Genomic DNA, 16,464 nt, shown 5'->3' with positions numbered 1-16,464 from the left:
AGCATAATGTCCTCCAGTTTCATCCATGTTATGCGATGGTTCACTGATTCATTATTGTTCTTTCTCGTTGCATAGTACTCCATTGTGTGTATGTATGCATATACTTTTATATTCTATAATTTTGTTATGAAGCCACAAATTTTAAAAGGGAAAGCACCTCAGTCTATTCCCAGTGGTAATCTGGCTGCCTTTTAAACACTAACTTGTTTAGGCCAATTCTGTCAGGTTCTAAATGGCTCTGGGAATTCCTATCCCCGTGCCTACAGCAAGCAAAGCACTGGTCATTGATAGATAAGTAATGCTTTTGTCCTGATTAGCTTCCTACCTTGTTTCCAAGTAGTGATATAGACACTGGTTAGAACTTAGTTCTAGAAAAGACTAGGAGTTTTCTAGAACTAAATTCTAACACAGGATAAGTAAGCTTTGCTTCACTCCTAGCTTCAGAACCCTGAAATTACTTTGGCTAAACCATAAAGTTTCAGGTGCCTCCATTTCTTCATTTGTAAATGGGTTTGATATTTTATGGAGCCCTGGTGATGCAGCGGTTAAGAGCTTGGCTGCTAACCAAAAGATTGGCAGGTCGAACTGCCTCGGAACTTGGAACTCCTTGGAAACCCTACGCGGCATTTGTACTCTGTCCTATAAGGTTGCTACGGGTTAGAATTGACTTGATGGCAATGGGTTGGTTGATTGGTATTTTGTATCTTATAGTTAGCTCAAGTATTCCTCCACAAGACTAACAGGTCCTTTTTTTATAATAATTACAAAAGGTATCAATGGTCACTTTAGAAATGTTAGATAAAAATGAAAAATACACAAAGAAAAGAAAGGAGTCTCATCATCCAAGAGATAATTGCTCTTATAATTTAATGTATTGCCTTACACTGTCCTTGATGCTAGGCTCCATCAAATGGAAAACTAAAATTCTGAGAAGCCAGGGCTTGTCTTAGGTAAAATTGAGAATGTGGTGCTTCCTTTCCATTTTGTAAGAGTTGAGGAATGCATTTAGATGCAAGTTACAAAGAAAAAAAACTGATCAATAACGGCTTAATTATATTGATTTGTTTCTTTCTTACCTAACAAGAAACCTGGAATTTGCAGGACAGGGTTGCCCCAAGGACCCAGGCTCTTTTTGTGCTCTACTACCCTGAGGAAGTTGGACAGCATCCTCAGGCTTGTAAGTATCCCTTTATCAAAAATATAAAAGCTTTCTCAGAAACCATCCTCTGTAGTCCTCAGCTTAAGCCATGCAGGCCAGAGCTGGCTCACGTATCCGCTCCACACTGCAATGGCCGAACAGAAGACTATCTGGCTTCCCAACCCTAGAGCAGAAGGGAGCAAGGGAGAAGGGATGGGGCAGTGACATTCAGGTCACCAAACAGCAGTGTCTGCTGTAGACATCTCTAGAGTTCTAAATTCATTTATATTTGAACTCTAAATACATATTTACATGTATTTTTTTTTAATTCTAAAATAACTTTTTTCACTGAATATATCATAAACATTTCATATCAAAATTTTTAGTTACTCTTTAACCTGCAGAAAAAAACAGCCTGCTGTCTGTTTTTGTAAATAAAGTTTTATTGGAACACAGTCCCACTCACTGGTTTACACACTACCTAGGCTGCTTCGGCACTACAATAGCAGAGTTGAACACTGACAGAGACCCAAGGCTGCAAAGCCTAAAATAGTGACCATCTGGCCTGTTACAGACAGTTTACTGACCCCAACTCCCCAGCATCATTTTTAATGGATGCTGATTTCCAGTCCAGTGAGAGGACAGCCCATAAATTATCTAACTAGTTCTCTACTTTTCAACACTGAAGTTGTTCTAGTTTTCACTAGATGAACTATGACATTTTTAAAAAAAAAACCTGTTGCTGTCAAGTTGATTCCAGCTCATGGTGTTACAGAGTAAAACTGCTTTATAAGGTTTTCTTGGATGTAATCTTTAGGGAAGCAGATTGCCAGGCTTTTCTTCTGCAGTTCCACTGAGTGGGTTCAAGTCATCAACTTTTTAGGTTAGTAGTTAAGTGCAAACCATGAAAGAAAACGGTGATGAACAGGTATGAACATAAACTTTTGCACATATCTTTGTTTTTATAGGAAGAGAGGGAGTACTGTTTACTGGTTAACAGCATGTTCTCTGGAGCTTAAATTCCTATGCCCAAATCCTGTCTCTACCAATTATTAGCTGTGTGACCTTGGATGTGCTATTTAACCTCTCTGAACCTCAGTTTTCTCACTTAAAACCTACCTCAGGACTTTTGTGAGGATTATATGAGTTAATACATGTAAAGTATTTAGAAAAATGGTTGGCACACAGTGACTGCTATGTGTGTAAGCTATTATTATTGTTGTTATTATTTTGTCTCATTGCTTTCATTAGTAGCAGGTTAAATTCCTAAGAGAAGAATTGCTCAAAGAGTAGGATGCAAACGTATTTTCCTAGTTCCTGAGCAACAGTATTATCTTTTTGAAAAAAGTGAGTTTTTTTTTTTTAAATTTTGGCCACTTTGATAGGTGAATAATTGTATTTTATTGTTGTCTTAAATTAGTAATTCTTATTAGGGAAACTAATCATTTTCATGTCTATTCAATATTTGAATATTTTATAAACTGCCTGTTTTTCTCTTTATCCATTTTTTTCTAATTAAGATCTTTATCTTCTTAGGCATTGGGGACAATTTTATATATTAAGGATATCAACCCTTTGGTGTCTATAGTAAACTTTTGTCCTTCAATTTTTCTTCTTTTTTTTAAGTATTCTTTATGATATTGATTAACTAAATATTAAATGTAGTGCAGACTATTGATTTTTTCCTTTACGACTTCAGGCTTTGCTTCCTGGTTGGAAAGATTCTCACCATCCTGAGATCCAATACATATTCACTTGCATTTTTTAATGGCCACATTTTTTACTTTTAAATGTTTAATTTAATTCATCTGGGATTGATTCTGGAGTTAGCAAGAAGCAGGGATCTAACTCTTATTTTTCACTGAATAGCTATTCAATTGTCAGAGCAAGATTTATTCGAAGATCTTGGCCTGCTGACAAAAAATTGTCTCTTTCATTGATTTCTTTATCTATATATTTTAAAATTATCTATACTTTAAAATCATGATAATATTAATAATCTATACTTTTAATTATTATAATTTTGAAATAAATTTGTGTCGTATATCTATTGTTTTCTTTAACACATTTTTAACTTTCATTTTAAAATAGTTATAGATTTACAGGAAATTGCAAAGACAGTACAAAGAGGTTCCATGTACCTTTCAACCAGTTTCTCCCTGTGGTTATATAACTATAGTACAATGTAAAACCACCATTGACATTGGTGCCATGTCTGCATATAGTTCTATGCCCTTATATCACACGTGTAGATTTGTGTAGCCATCACCACAATCAAGATGCAGACCTTGTCTATCATCACAAGGATCTTCCTTTATAGTCCCACCCAGCCCCTACCCCCACCATCATTTGTTACCCCTGACAATCACTAATCTGTTCTCTATCTCTGTCATTTTGGTATTTAGAGAATGTTACATAAATGAGATTATGTATGTACTCTTTGAGAAAGCAATATACCATAGACTTCCAGAAGAAGGAATCAGCCTGTCTTGGAAGAGGTACAGTCAGAATGCTCCTTAGACGTGAGGGCAGAGAAACTTGTCTCACTTACTTTGGACATGTTATCAGGAGGGACCAGTCCCTGAAAAATGACGTCATGCTTGGTAAAGCAGAGGGTCAGCGAGAAAGAGGAAGACCCTCGATGACACGGCGGCTACCAGAATAGGCTCAAACATAGCAGTGACTGTGGGGATGTGCAGGACCGGGCAGCACTTTGTTCTGCTGTACTTGTGGTCGCTGTGAGAAGGGTGGAGAGTAACAATGAGAAGAGGAGGAAGTAATGCTCTACGTAGAGGCCAGAGCCATCCTCCCCCTCGGGGAGGTCTCTGAGATAGAAACGACCCGCGTTTTTTAGACTAGCGTGCACCCAAGGTTCTGTCTCAACTCTTCAGGTCCACAGTGCTGGGAGGACAGGCCATGGAGGAAAAGGAGTCGATGCAGTCTTCACTAACTACAGGACGAGAGAAGAACCTAGGTGAGCCCCATTCTCAGAAACAAATGATGCGGTGAATCCAATGAGACTTCCATTGACAATCTGATAAATTTGTAAGATCTTGTTTTTGTTAACTGCTGTCAGATTGGCTCTGACTCATGGCCACCCCATGCATAACAGAACAAAACACTGCCCAGTCCTGTCCTATCTTCACAACCACTGGTGTGCTTGAGTTCATTGTGGTGGCCACTGTGTATTCTGAGTGACTTCCAACCTAGGGGGCTCATCATCCAGCACTGTATTGGACAGTATTCTGTTGGGATTCATAAGGTTTTCATTGGCTAATTTTTGGAAGTAGATGGCGAGACCTTTTTTCCTAGTCTGTCTTAGTCTGGAAGCTCCACTGAAACCTGTCCACCATGAGTGACCTTGCTGGTATTTGAAACACTGGTGGCACAGCTTCCAGCATCACAGCAACACACAAGGCCCCAGGGCACAACAAGATCCTATAATCCCTGTAAATTCCTCGAGTGTATTCTTTACCTTGTGTATGCTATTGACCTGTGTGATTGGCAGCAAAGTCTAAACAATGTTGCTACGTTAGTTTGGAGGATGTGAGAAAGGTAGTAGCCAGGAAGACACATCCCACTCTGAGAATGGTCTGGGGAGAGAAAAGTTCCAGGGGTGGAGTGGGTGGTGGTAGCTACCAGAGGATGAGAAGGCCAGCTGCATGCCTGGGGTCTGGCAAAAAGCCCACAGAGGCTGCCTAATGAGGCCCGGAGCTGATGGCCCTTCTGCCTGAGCCTACAGACTGGAGGGTCAAGGTAGCACCCAGCTTGAAAGCCTCCTAGAGAATTTTGGAGTCCATATTCATTCACCTCTTACAGAGATACAGCGTTGAAAGAGTACCAGATAATCTATAGAGTGAACACCTCTGATAAAATGCCCAAGATAGAAATACGATAGAGGTGTTTGAATTAGACAGGTGCATATTACTTGATTTATGTAGACAAATATTTCATGAAATGCTTCTTCAAAAATGGACTGAAATAGGATTAAACCCTTTCTCTATCTTAAAACGATACAGGCCCCCAGGTACTTGTTCCTCTGAGGATAGTGAGATCTTGAATACAAATAAGCAGAAGAGAAATTCCCCCCGGTGATCTTGAACCTTCTGCAAGTTCACTAATGATCAGGAGAAGGGAGAAAACAGTACCCTAAGTAATGGTCAGACATAATGAAGGAGGTGTCACAGACACCCAGAAAGATAGAGCGATGACAGCAAAGAATTTGCTTGGATGGAGGACATGAGCTAGGAAAAAAGTGAGATTCAACTCAGGAAAATTGCCAGCTAATACCTCCGGGGTATTGTCCAGAGAAACAAGGTCGTTAATGAGCTAGAGAAACCTGAAAAGCAGCATAGCTGAAAGAGACAAGAATGGACATTGACTAAGAAAGCAGGTAGGCGTTTGCTGTGTGATGTTGAAGGTCAACATGTTAAGTGGCAAAAGCAAAAATACTGGCTAAAGACAGAGACTCTTACTTACCTAACCACAAGACAACTAAGATCATGTTTTTAGAATCACAGTCTTGGAGAAGACTGGTGTTACATAAGTAGGTCAAGGTGTCCCATGGCACCAACAGAACAATCGTGTTCTTTTCCATTTTTAGGAGGAAAAAAATCTTATTAGATGCAAGTTTTGTAATTTTAGGTTTTCATCCGTAAGTATTTCTTAAATATTTGGTGCTTACTACGTTTCTTTGTAAGAAAATCTACTGTTAGGTGGTTTGTGATTCAATCCAGAATCATACATGAGTCTATTTTAAGTATTTCATTATGTTCCAAGAAGAACTTTGAGATTTTCAGATGCCCCACCTCCTGAAGTTTAAGAATCACTAACCAAAGTGAGGCAAGGGCCCAGAGTGAATAGAAACCCAAACCCAACAGCTTCTCTATGTTTTGGGAGATTGTAATGATAATATGTTTTGTATAAACCAATATTCTAGTTACGTAAGTACAAAACAACCATGGCCTTATGGACATTACATAAATATCCTACGTCTAGTTTCTTCAGCTTTAAGGAGAACTATAAGGGCTCGGAGGACAGGAAGGAATCCTGACAAGCCATTTAGTACTTTCTTCTAATCCTATCATTCAATACCAAATATTCAACATTATGCATCATTTAAACCAGTGCATTAATATGTATTGTATCTAAGAGGTTATGCAATATGCCCTTCAGATTTTCACGGCTGCAAAAGCAAAGAAGGAATCCAATTATCTGGTTTCATTTTCTACATCCTTTATATAAATAGGACACTTTCAAATCTCCATCTCACCTTGTCAGGTGAAGATATCACACAGGGAAAGGGTAAGAAAATCACGGTTTTGACATGGTTTAGAACCTGTCTTGCTTAGAGATGGATGGAGAGACTTGCTGACTTATTTACGTCTCTACATGCTGGCAGTTTTCGGATGGTGCGAACTGTCAACCCACTTGGATACTATCCAAAAGGTTGGAGGTTTGACTCCACCCAGAGGCACCTCAGAAGAAAATCCTGGCAATCTTCTTCCAAAAAGTCAACCACTGAAAACCCTACTGAGCACAGTTCTACTCTGACACACATGGGGTCACCATGAATCAGAGTCTACTTGAAGGCAACTGGTAATATGCCACTAGATGCGGGAACAGAACATCAGAGAGCTAGTTCCACTGAGGAAGTCATGGACTTGGTAACTTCCTGGGAGTTTAGAAGCATGACCTGGACCACAGCCCAACCACCACTCCTCATCTGTGCCCTTCAGCTTTGGCAAACAGCTGGAGCCAGTCCTTTACTGCTTCCAAAACGAAGTGCAGTTAGTCTCTGAGTTCTCCCACCTTGAAAGTAAGCCATTAAGCAAATATAACTTCTGATGAGTAGGCTCTTAAAGCGGCTTTTGCAAATTATTCTTTTCTAATTCTCCTCCCTTGGATTGAGGATTCTAAGTTTTGATCACATATGTGTATTGCTTAGTCTGGGTTCTCTAGAGGAGCAAAACCAGTGAAATGTATATATAAATATATAGAGAAAGATTTACTTCAAGGAAGTGGGTCATGCAATTGTTGGGGCTGGCAAGTCCTAAATCTGTGGGTCCAGCAGCAGGCTCGAGAACTCTGCTAGGTCACAGGGTTGCAGGGACTGGCAAATCCACAGTCTGCAGGTCAGGCAGCAGGCTGGAGACCCCTGCTGACTTCTGGGGTTGTGGGGACTGGTGAATCCAAGATCTGCAAGTCAGGCTGCAGGTTGGAGACTTCTGCAGACTTAGGTCCCAAGAACCAGAGGTCAGGAGACAAGAACAGTGCAGAATCGAGAGAGAGAGCTTTGCCAGAACATCCACTGATATACTGGAGACAGGCCACATCCCCGATGAAACTCCCCTTTCAACTGAGCGGCTGGTTATGTCAGATCACAAAATGGAAAGTGATTACATTACGGAAGAGCACACGCCAAACCACTGAGAATCACACCCTAGCCAAACTGACATAGAACATTAACCATTACAGTCACCCCTTGGCAATGTGGCACCTATACACATATCCTTAAACCATACATAATCTCCAAATAAAGATAATTATAAAAGCATACTTGCAGCTAACATGATAAAATATTCGTACAACCAAAAACACACGAACCCCTTTTATATCTTGTATTTTATAATAAGTAATGGGATAAAGAAGGGAAGAAAACAAAGATATTATATACTATGTCTAATACCTTTATTAGACATATATCTTTCTTTTCTTCCCTTCCTTATCCCACGTATATGTGTACATACACCCATACATATAACGAAACAAGGAAGAAATACTCATGACAATTACAGTCCTTATTTCGGCAACTGGTCCTGTGGTTGTAGCTGGTAATTGTAACTACCTTCTTCCACTACCCATTCCATATTCCTTTTGCCTTCAGCAAGCACCTCAGCTGGTTGTCGTTCTTTGCTTGGTGGAGTGACCCAAACCTTCATTCCTGAAGGGTACAGGCCATTAGTAGCCATGTTGTAATTGGGTTACTGCAGTTTTCCACTGACTATAATCACAGGGCGTGGTAGTACCAACAGACCTCCTAAGGGATCTTCTGTGTCACATATTCTTCTTTACCTCCATTATGTAATATCAATCCAATTTCCCCTTGGTAATCACGATCAATCACACCAGCCAATATGGTAACCCCTTCTTTGCCTGTTGATCCAGAGGCATGAGGAGCCCCAAGTGGTCGGGTGGCATTCTAACTTCCAGCTCAACAGAATCTGTGTTTTATGTCTCCTGGTGGGAGCATTCCTCCCTTTGGAACTAAGACCTATGGATGATCAGAGCATAGGGTCATGAGGACAGGAAGCAAAAATTTTACTAGTGGGTCACTAGGGATAATAGTGAGTGGCACCCCTCTCATTTCCACCTCTTGCTTCCTGGACCCATGAATCCTGGCTATGGGATAAATAGCACCATATATTGGATGCTAGTTTAAAGCATATACAGCCTTCTGGAGAACATTGCCCCAGCCCTGCAAGGTACTGCCACCTAAGAATGGGGCTGCCCAAAGCCGAAGGAGCAGAGCTGCTGTCCCAGTGGGCCTGGAAGGTGAGGCTGACTCTCAGGACCAAGGGGCCTTCACCCAGAATGAGAAGAGCGTGGCCAAAACCCAGAGTCTGGAAGGTGGGGCCCTTGCCCAGATGGTCCCAAAGAATAGAGAATTAGTTTCAAGTCATCAGAGCTAATGTAATTTCTTCTGCTGGGTTTTGGACTTGCTTGGTGCCTGTTAACCCTTCTTTCCCTCCAATTTCTCCCATTTGTAATGGAAATGTCTACCTTGTACTTGTTCCAACATTGTACTTTGGAAGCAGATAACTCGTATTCTAGATTTCACAGATTCACAGACGAAGAAGAAGTTTGCCCCAGGATGGAATATGCCTACAGTCTCGCCATACTTGATTTAAGTGATTCAGAAGATAAGGTTTTGGACTTGGAGTTGATTTAAGACTTTTGGGGTGATGTGATAGCGTGAATGTGTTTTGCATGTGGGAAAGACATAAATTTGGGAGGAGCCAAAGGGTAAAATATGGATTGAATTGTGTCCTCCCAAAATACATTTTATAAATCCTAACCCCCTATACTTGTGGTTATAATCTCATTTGGGAATGGGTTTTCTTTGTTATGTTAATGAGGCAGTATTAGTGTAGGATGTGTTTTAAGTCAACCTCTTTTGAGATACAAAGGAGCAGACTAAGTAAACAAACTCAAAGGGAGGGAAAGATACACGCCACCTGATCGCCAAGGAACCTGGGAATAGAAGCTGAAAAGAGACAAGGACCTTCCTCCAGAGCAGAGAGAGCTTCCCTCTGAAGCCAGCACCCTGAATTCAGACTTCTAGCCTCCTAAACTAAGAGAAAATAGATTTTTGCTCATTAAAGCCACCCACTTATGGTATTTCTGATACAGCAGCACTAGATAACTAAGACGTGTATTTATCTGTAAATGAGAAAAACATCATTTCCTTGAGAAAAAAGTGGTGTTGTAATGCTACTGGTACCAAATTTCCAGAAAACATAATTTTTCTATCACTGCATTAATACTAACGTCATCAAAATCTAGACTATAAGTGATTGGAATGACTTTGAAAGAAATCTGTGACATGGTGAGGTGACTATATTAAGCTCTTACACAATTTTCTGTAAATATTTAGAATGCACTGTTCAGACCTTTCCACTGCCAAACCCTGATCCTTGGAGAGAGTTGGGAAAATAATAAAAATTAGAAATACTTTGAAGTTCTAGCTTTGCTTTTTCTGCATATCATTTTCCAACACACCATACCAATATTTTGCCTCTGTAGAAATCTGTGTAATCACTTTACTTTGCCTGTCAAGAAGTAATGGTTTTCTGATGTAATGATACTTCCATCTTCCTCTGTGCAAAGAAGCTAGCGCAGATTGTTGGCAGTAAGATTTTCTAGAAATTCAAAACTAAATTTAGTGTGAAAAATGTGTGCTTTTCCCCTTCAGGAAAAAAAAAAATGTATATAAGTATTACCTTGGGTCCAGTTTAATCATTTACCACGTCTTTCTTGATTCTGATAAGATTAGAAAAGTTTTACTGGGTAACAATATGCTATCAGTACTGATTGATTGGTTTATTTACTAGACTTCCATATGTGCTTTGTGACGGTAGTTTGGGGGAGGCAGTTTTCTCTTTTACTGTGACTTGGTATTTATACCCCCAAAGAATATGAAAGTATTCCAGATGCTACCATTGGGTCATCTGAAAAGCATGTGTAATAAAAAATATAATTCCATGACACTCCTATGATTGTGAAGTTTAATTTATCGTGGTCCTTTGGCCCTGTAACAATTTTGGGCCCTAAACATTATGATTCTCTAGTTACATGTTCAATAATTCCACAGTGGGGATTCTAAAACCTTGTGAGGCTAGTAGATGTCTAACCCCTGAATTCCTCAACAGTGGAGCCAACCGAGGGACTTACATGATGGTCTCAATGACATGGATGTGTGATCTGAGGAATCTAAGCCTGCTTCAAAACACAGTTACTCCAGGAGTGTCGAAGCTCAGAAGACAAGGAGGTGAGATGGGAGGCCAGGAGGCTGCTGCAGGCTGGCTGGGACTCATCTGGAACAAATGCAATTCTAGGAACCTTTCCTTGTCTTTTGGATCTGACCCAAACTATGTAGGTAGCATTGGCCTCCACTGCGTCTCCAGGACCCAGTGCGGTGCCCAGCACATAATGAGCACTCTACAAATATCCACCTCCATCATCACAACAACCATTAGCATCTGAGTAATGTTCTATAGGCCTCATTTCCTGTATTCCAAGCAATATCCATGGCAAAACCAAAAAAACCCATTGCCGTGGAGTCAATTCCGACTCCTAGCAACCCAGTAGGACAGAGTAGAACTGCCCCACAGGGTTTCCAAGGAGTGGTTGGTAAATTCGAACTGCTGACCTTTTGATTAGCAGCTAAGCTCTTAACCACTGTGCCACCAGGGCTCCATATCTACAGTAGTGGTACCATAATTTCTGTATAGACTAACTTTAAGGACAGGAATAGTTGGATGGGGAGCCCAAGGATCTGGTCTTTAAATAATATTTACATAGCAGGTACACAGTCTTTACTTAAATATGTTCATCTGGGGGTACTTTGTACGGATGGTGGTGATTATGGGGGACCAGAGTGCCCCTCGCCATGCTGCTTCTCGATGCTGCCACTGATTATCTTGTTTCTTCCCAAAACCACCTGGGAAGAGAGGCATGGTAAGGTACCCTTTACAGATAATACAGAGAAACTCAGAGACTTTAAGGAACTTGCTCAGAATCTCATGGCTGGGAATGTCTGTTACTGAATTCAAAGAGTAATCCAAGAGCAGCGTAAATTTGGTCTTTTAGAAAGCTGGGTTCAGACCCCAAATCCACCAAATCTGTTCCCTAGGTAGGTGCATGAACCTGCAAACACCATCAAGGTTTAACTCTACTCTTCTCTTTCAGCTAAAAAACGTTCTGCTGTCCTACACTCGGTAAGAAACACATGTGGCCAAAGATACATCTCCAGGGTCTCTCTCACACACACACACCTCAAGCTCAGAGTGCATAGATGGGGATCAGGTAAATTCTGTCACATCATCCCTAAAATGACAGGGTTGGACTACAGCAGTGCTTCTCAAACGTAATGTGCATACCAATCACCTGGGCATCTTGTTAGAATGCGGATTCTGACTCAGCAGGTTTGGGGTGGAGTGCCAGAGTCTTTGTTCTAACAAGCTTCCAGGTAATGCTGATGCTGCTGGTCCTTGGACCACACTTTGAGAAGCAAGAGACTCAGGTACTTTAAGTCCGTTCCTGCTCTAAGCCTCCTACCACCTGTGTCAATGGCATTCTTGGCTCCCTATTACCTGGGCCATCATGTCTTCCCTGCCACCTCCCATGGCCTCTTTCACCTGTCAGAGAGGGTATGTCCAGATCATAATTGCTCCCGTGCCCGATCCCATCCCTTACTCCACTTACCCAAATCCATACCAGGTCAAGGGTGGGCTCCAGACCCATGAAGTGTTCTTTAACTAGCTCTTTCCTCCAATGACTTTTTAAAATGTTTTCCTTAAGTCCACTAGTGCTTAGAGTTTTCACCCTCTTGCCTTGCACTGGTCACTAATTATTTTGTGATAAATACAACTAAACATAGGCTAATAAGACCATGTCTCCTAACTGTCTTCTTTCCCCAGGAATACTTTGAAATGGTCAGCTCCTTCTTAGCCGTCAGTTCTCAGTGCAAATATCACCCCTTTGTGAGTCCTTCCCTGAAGGTAACCAAAGCTAACGAAATCTCTCTCCAGCTCTGTCTCACTTGCCGGCCCCTCCAACCAGTCACAGCACCCTCTTTCAATTCCTCTGTAACAGTGATCAAGTTTTGAAATTTCCTCATCTGTTTACTTGTTTATTACCTGCCCGCCGAGACAGGGACTCTGTTTGCACTGTTCACTACTCTCCCCCACCCCGTGCCTAGAATGGTGGCTATAACATGGCTGTGGCTGTTAGCTGCTTGTCGAGTCAGCGCCGACTCATGGCGACCTCATGGACAACAGAACAAAGCGTTGTCTGATCCCGTGTTGTGGTTATTGTGTACTGCCTTCCAACGTAGGGGGCTCATCTTCCAACACTGTATCGGACAATATTCCGTTATGATCCATAGGGTTTGCATTAGCTAATTTTCAGAAGTAGATTGTCAGGCCTTTTTGTCCTCGTCTGCTTTAGTCTGGAAGCTTCGATGAAACCTGTCCACCATGGTATTTGAAATACCGGTGGCACAGCTTCCAGCATCACAGCAACACACAAGGTACCACAGTAGCACAAAGTGACAGACGGGTGGTGGATAACATAGCAGGTGCTCAATTAACTACTGTTGCATGAACAAATGCAGGGATCACAGTGCTGGGCACACAAATGGTGCTTAAGAAATGCCCACCGGATGAATCAGAGACCTGTCACCCAAGCACTAACCTTGGAACCTTATGTTTCTTCACTTTTGAAACTAGTTCTCTGCCTGTTTCCTCCTGCCTGCTGGCATTCCCAACAGCTCAGTCACAATTAATCGTGAAATGAGATCAGACACGTGAGTTACCATGAGCTCTCGGTAGGACAAGTCATCTGTCCACAGTGCTTGCGGACTGTAGGAAATAATATGAACAACATTAGTTTGGGCATTTAGGATTTGTCTTGGGAACATAGGTCAAATTTAGCTGTGCGTCTCTTCTTGGCTGTTCCGCTTATAGGGCCATCTCTGCGAAGCCCTTATCAAGCTCAGCTTTGATCTGCTTTCAGGGATGCCAACACACGCTAATTTCTCATCTGAGACCTCAATTATTTCGTAAGGCACACAAGCCAGCTTTGATGGTGTACCTGGAAAACAGTAGCAAACTCAGACTATAGGGGAAAATTGAATGTACAAAAATGAACCTGCTTATTACAGAAAACCACCACTGATAGGTCTCTACTTGGGACCTTGGTTGTTTGCAATATTGAGGCCGAGCGAGGCTGAAGGCAGAAATGAAGGCTGTCTTTGCCACAGGTCATTTATCCGGAATGGAGGCGGAAGCCTGTGTCTGATGTGTCCTAAAGAAAGCTGTTTAGACTCCGCATCACGTTCTTTCCTTGTGCTTTGTGCTGGGAGATTGGGGTTTGACGTCCTTGGAATCTCTCAGAAACACAAGAAATGGGCTTGATTCTGACCTGGGACTAGTATTAGTTTCTCTTTGGTTTCAAAACTGAAGTTTTTGAAAATGATACTGAGTTCTATTTTTTCAGAGGTTCCTTTGTGGGACCGTGGGGAGCGGAGGCAAAGGCAGACACCCATCCCTCTAACTCTGAAGTGTTCAGTGGGGAAGAGCTAGAAACACAAACCATGTACCCTTCTACCTATGAGAAACCTCAAGGCCCGTCTTGGCCCAGCTCTGGAAGTACCCTCCTCAGCTGTCTGAGTTCCGGCGCTCTGTCCATGCTTTGCTGGGTGTATATTCTGTTCCAAAGACATCTAATGAGGTTCCAATTCACTGTTGTATTTCATGTTTTCTGCTTTATCAAGCTCTCTTGTCCTTTATATGTGCCATGAAAACTTGTGAGGCTACCATGGTATGTTGTGGTAGGACTGCAGATGAAATAAACATAGGATGTCCAATTAAATTTAAACTTTAGATAAAATCAGTTTCTAAGTATAAATACTTCCCATGCAGTAATTTTATTGCTAGATCGACAAGGCTATTTGTATGCTTAGTCCTGCTTTTGTTTTCTACTGGGGCACATGAAGAGGATGAGGAGGGAACAAGGGAGTGGGAGAAGTAAGGTCATCTGGGCCCTGTCTTCAACCTCTGGGACCCTGGTGGTGGTGGCACAGTGGTTAAGAGCTCAACTGCTAACCCAAAACTTAGCAGTTCAAATCCACCAGCCGCTCCTTGGAAACCCTATGGGGCAGTTCTACTCTGTCCTGCAGGGTTGCTATGCTATTAGTCAGAATTGACGGCAACAGGTATTTTTTTTTTATTTTTTTAGTTTGTTTTCAACCTTGGGATAATGGTTACGTACAGATGCCATAAAAAAGGCTCTGGAGTCCTTTCTGTAAAATCCTCAAACATCTAGGCTAAAGAACGTCCTCTTGGTTGTGTTTCCTGGAGGACCAGTCTTTTGACAGCAGAGTGACATGAGTTTAAATCTGAGTGCATGAGAAAAACGAAATTAAAGGGCTCCTGGTTTATTGCAAAATGGACAAAGCAGCAACGGAGAAAGTGTTTTCACCCTCCTGTAGAGCAGGCTTTCTTGGAGGTACTGAATCTACGCCACGTGGGCAGGCGTAGCTCCATCACCAAGGGTGATTCTATAACTCCCACTCTGTATTTCAGAGGAGATAAAGGGTTCCACTGGAAACAGATGTGGTATGTTTGATCTCCTCTGATACCCTGAGCTGAAAACACAGAAAATTACTGAACGCGATAGTGATAACACTCGGGTTACATAGAACAGTTCAAAGTTCCAAAGAGCTCAGCCAGGAAGCAAGCCTTTGAATAATAACCCATAAACGGTGCTGCCGTCATCAACATAAGAAAAAGCCAGCTATGTCCCAAGGCCCCATTGTCTAGGAAAGGATTCTTTTCCTCACCAAATCCCTCAAATGAGCGTTAAATGTGCAAATGATGGTTATAATTTATGCAGAATTTAAAAATTATTGACTACTTCCTCCACCTAACATCCTAATGAAGTTCTGCAATATTATTCCTGTTTATGCAGCTCACAAACAGGGCCGCCTGTTTGGGTTGCTATCCGTGGCCCCTGTCGGCCAGCTGTGTAATGAAATGACATCTCAGATCCAATCTTTGCACAAAACACCAGATGACTGTTGGGATTTGAGAAATCTGGAAGCTCACTCAGAGCCAGAAAGGCTTTAGAAAGTGACAACTAGACCTGGTTATTTCTCCTTTGCAGTACTTTCTCTAAAAGGAAACAATCCGGTGTGAGGATTAAACTTTATGATGGCTTGTTTTCTTGTACTCTAAATCAGAGGCGTAGAGAGAGGTGGAAGCGGCTGGGTTCTGAACACTCAGACCAGAATCCAGATTCATTACTGGCTTGGAAAGGTGACAAAGGCCACCTCTGCAAAAGACAGGTGCGGGAGTTCCCGTTTCCCAGGGTCCCACCATCTCCATCCCCACCTCATATACCACTGGCCACATTTATATCATTAAACCAGTAAATTTTGTATCTTTGTTCTCTATAAAGAGTGCATATTCTAGCTTTGAACACAAGCTTTGTGCTCTGAGGAACAATTCTGGAACTGGGATTATAGGCAGAAAGGCCCCCAACCCCCGTGGGGATTCTGTGGACCCCTAACCAGTAAAACTCAGAGTATACAACATTCCCCTCCAAAAAATGTTTGTCTGGATCCCCCAAATCAAGCAGCACTTGCTTTATCTGCTGTTCTGTTGCTTTCTTCCCGAATCCTGGCTACCTCATTTCCATAGAGAATTGAAATCTTTCTTACTTTCTCAAGACTCCATGGGGAAATTCCACTTTGAAATTTTCTTTTCCCTGTCATTTTTACTTTCCAGTTGAGAGAACAGGAATGAGCTAGGAATCGGAAGCTCCCTCTCCTTTTCTATGACGTAGGGAGTCTGGACAGCCTCCCTACCCCCACCTGCTCGCTGTGATTCGAACCCCGATTCCTGGAGAATCACAGTTCTCCTTTGAATGCTTGATGATGACCGCGCGGGGTCGGCGCAGGCGGGGCCGCCGAGGAAGAGCCTGGGGGCCGGTTCCCCTCACGGAGGCGCCTCGGCTGCCGCGTCCGGGGAGCCGCTGCGCTC

The sequence above is a fragment of the Trichechus manatus genome, unplaced genomic scaffold, assembly GCF_000243295.1.
Source record: "Trichechus manatus latirostris isolate Lorelei unplaced genomic scaffold, TriManLat1.0 scaffold00266, whole genome shotgun sequence".
NCBI lineage: Eukaryota > Metazoa > Chordata > Mammalia > Sirenia > Trichechidae > Trichechus > Trichechus manatus.
Note: the sequence above shows the minus strand (reverse complement) of the source record.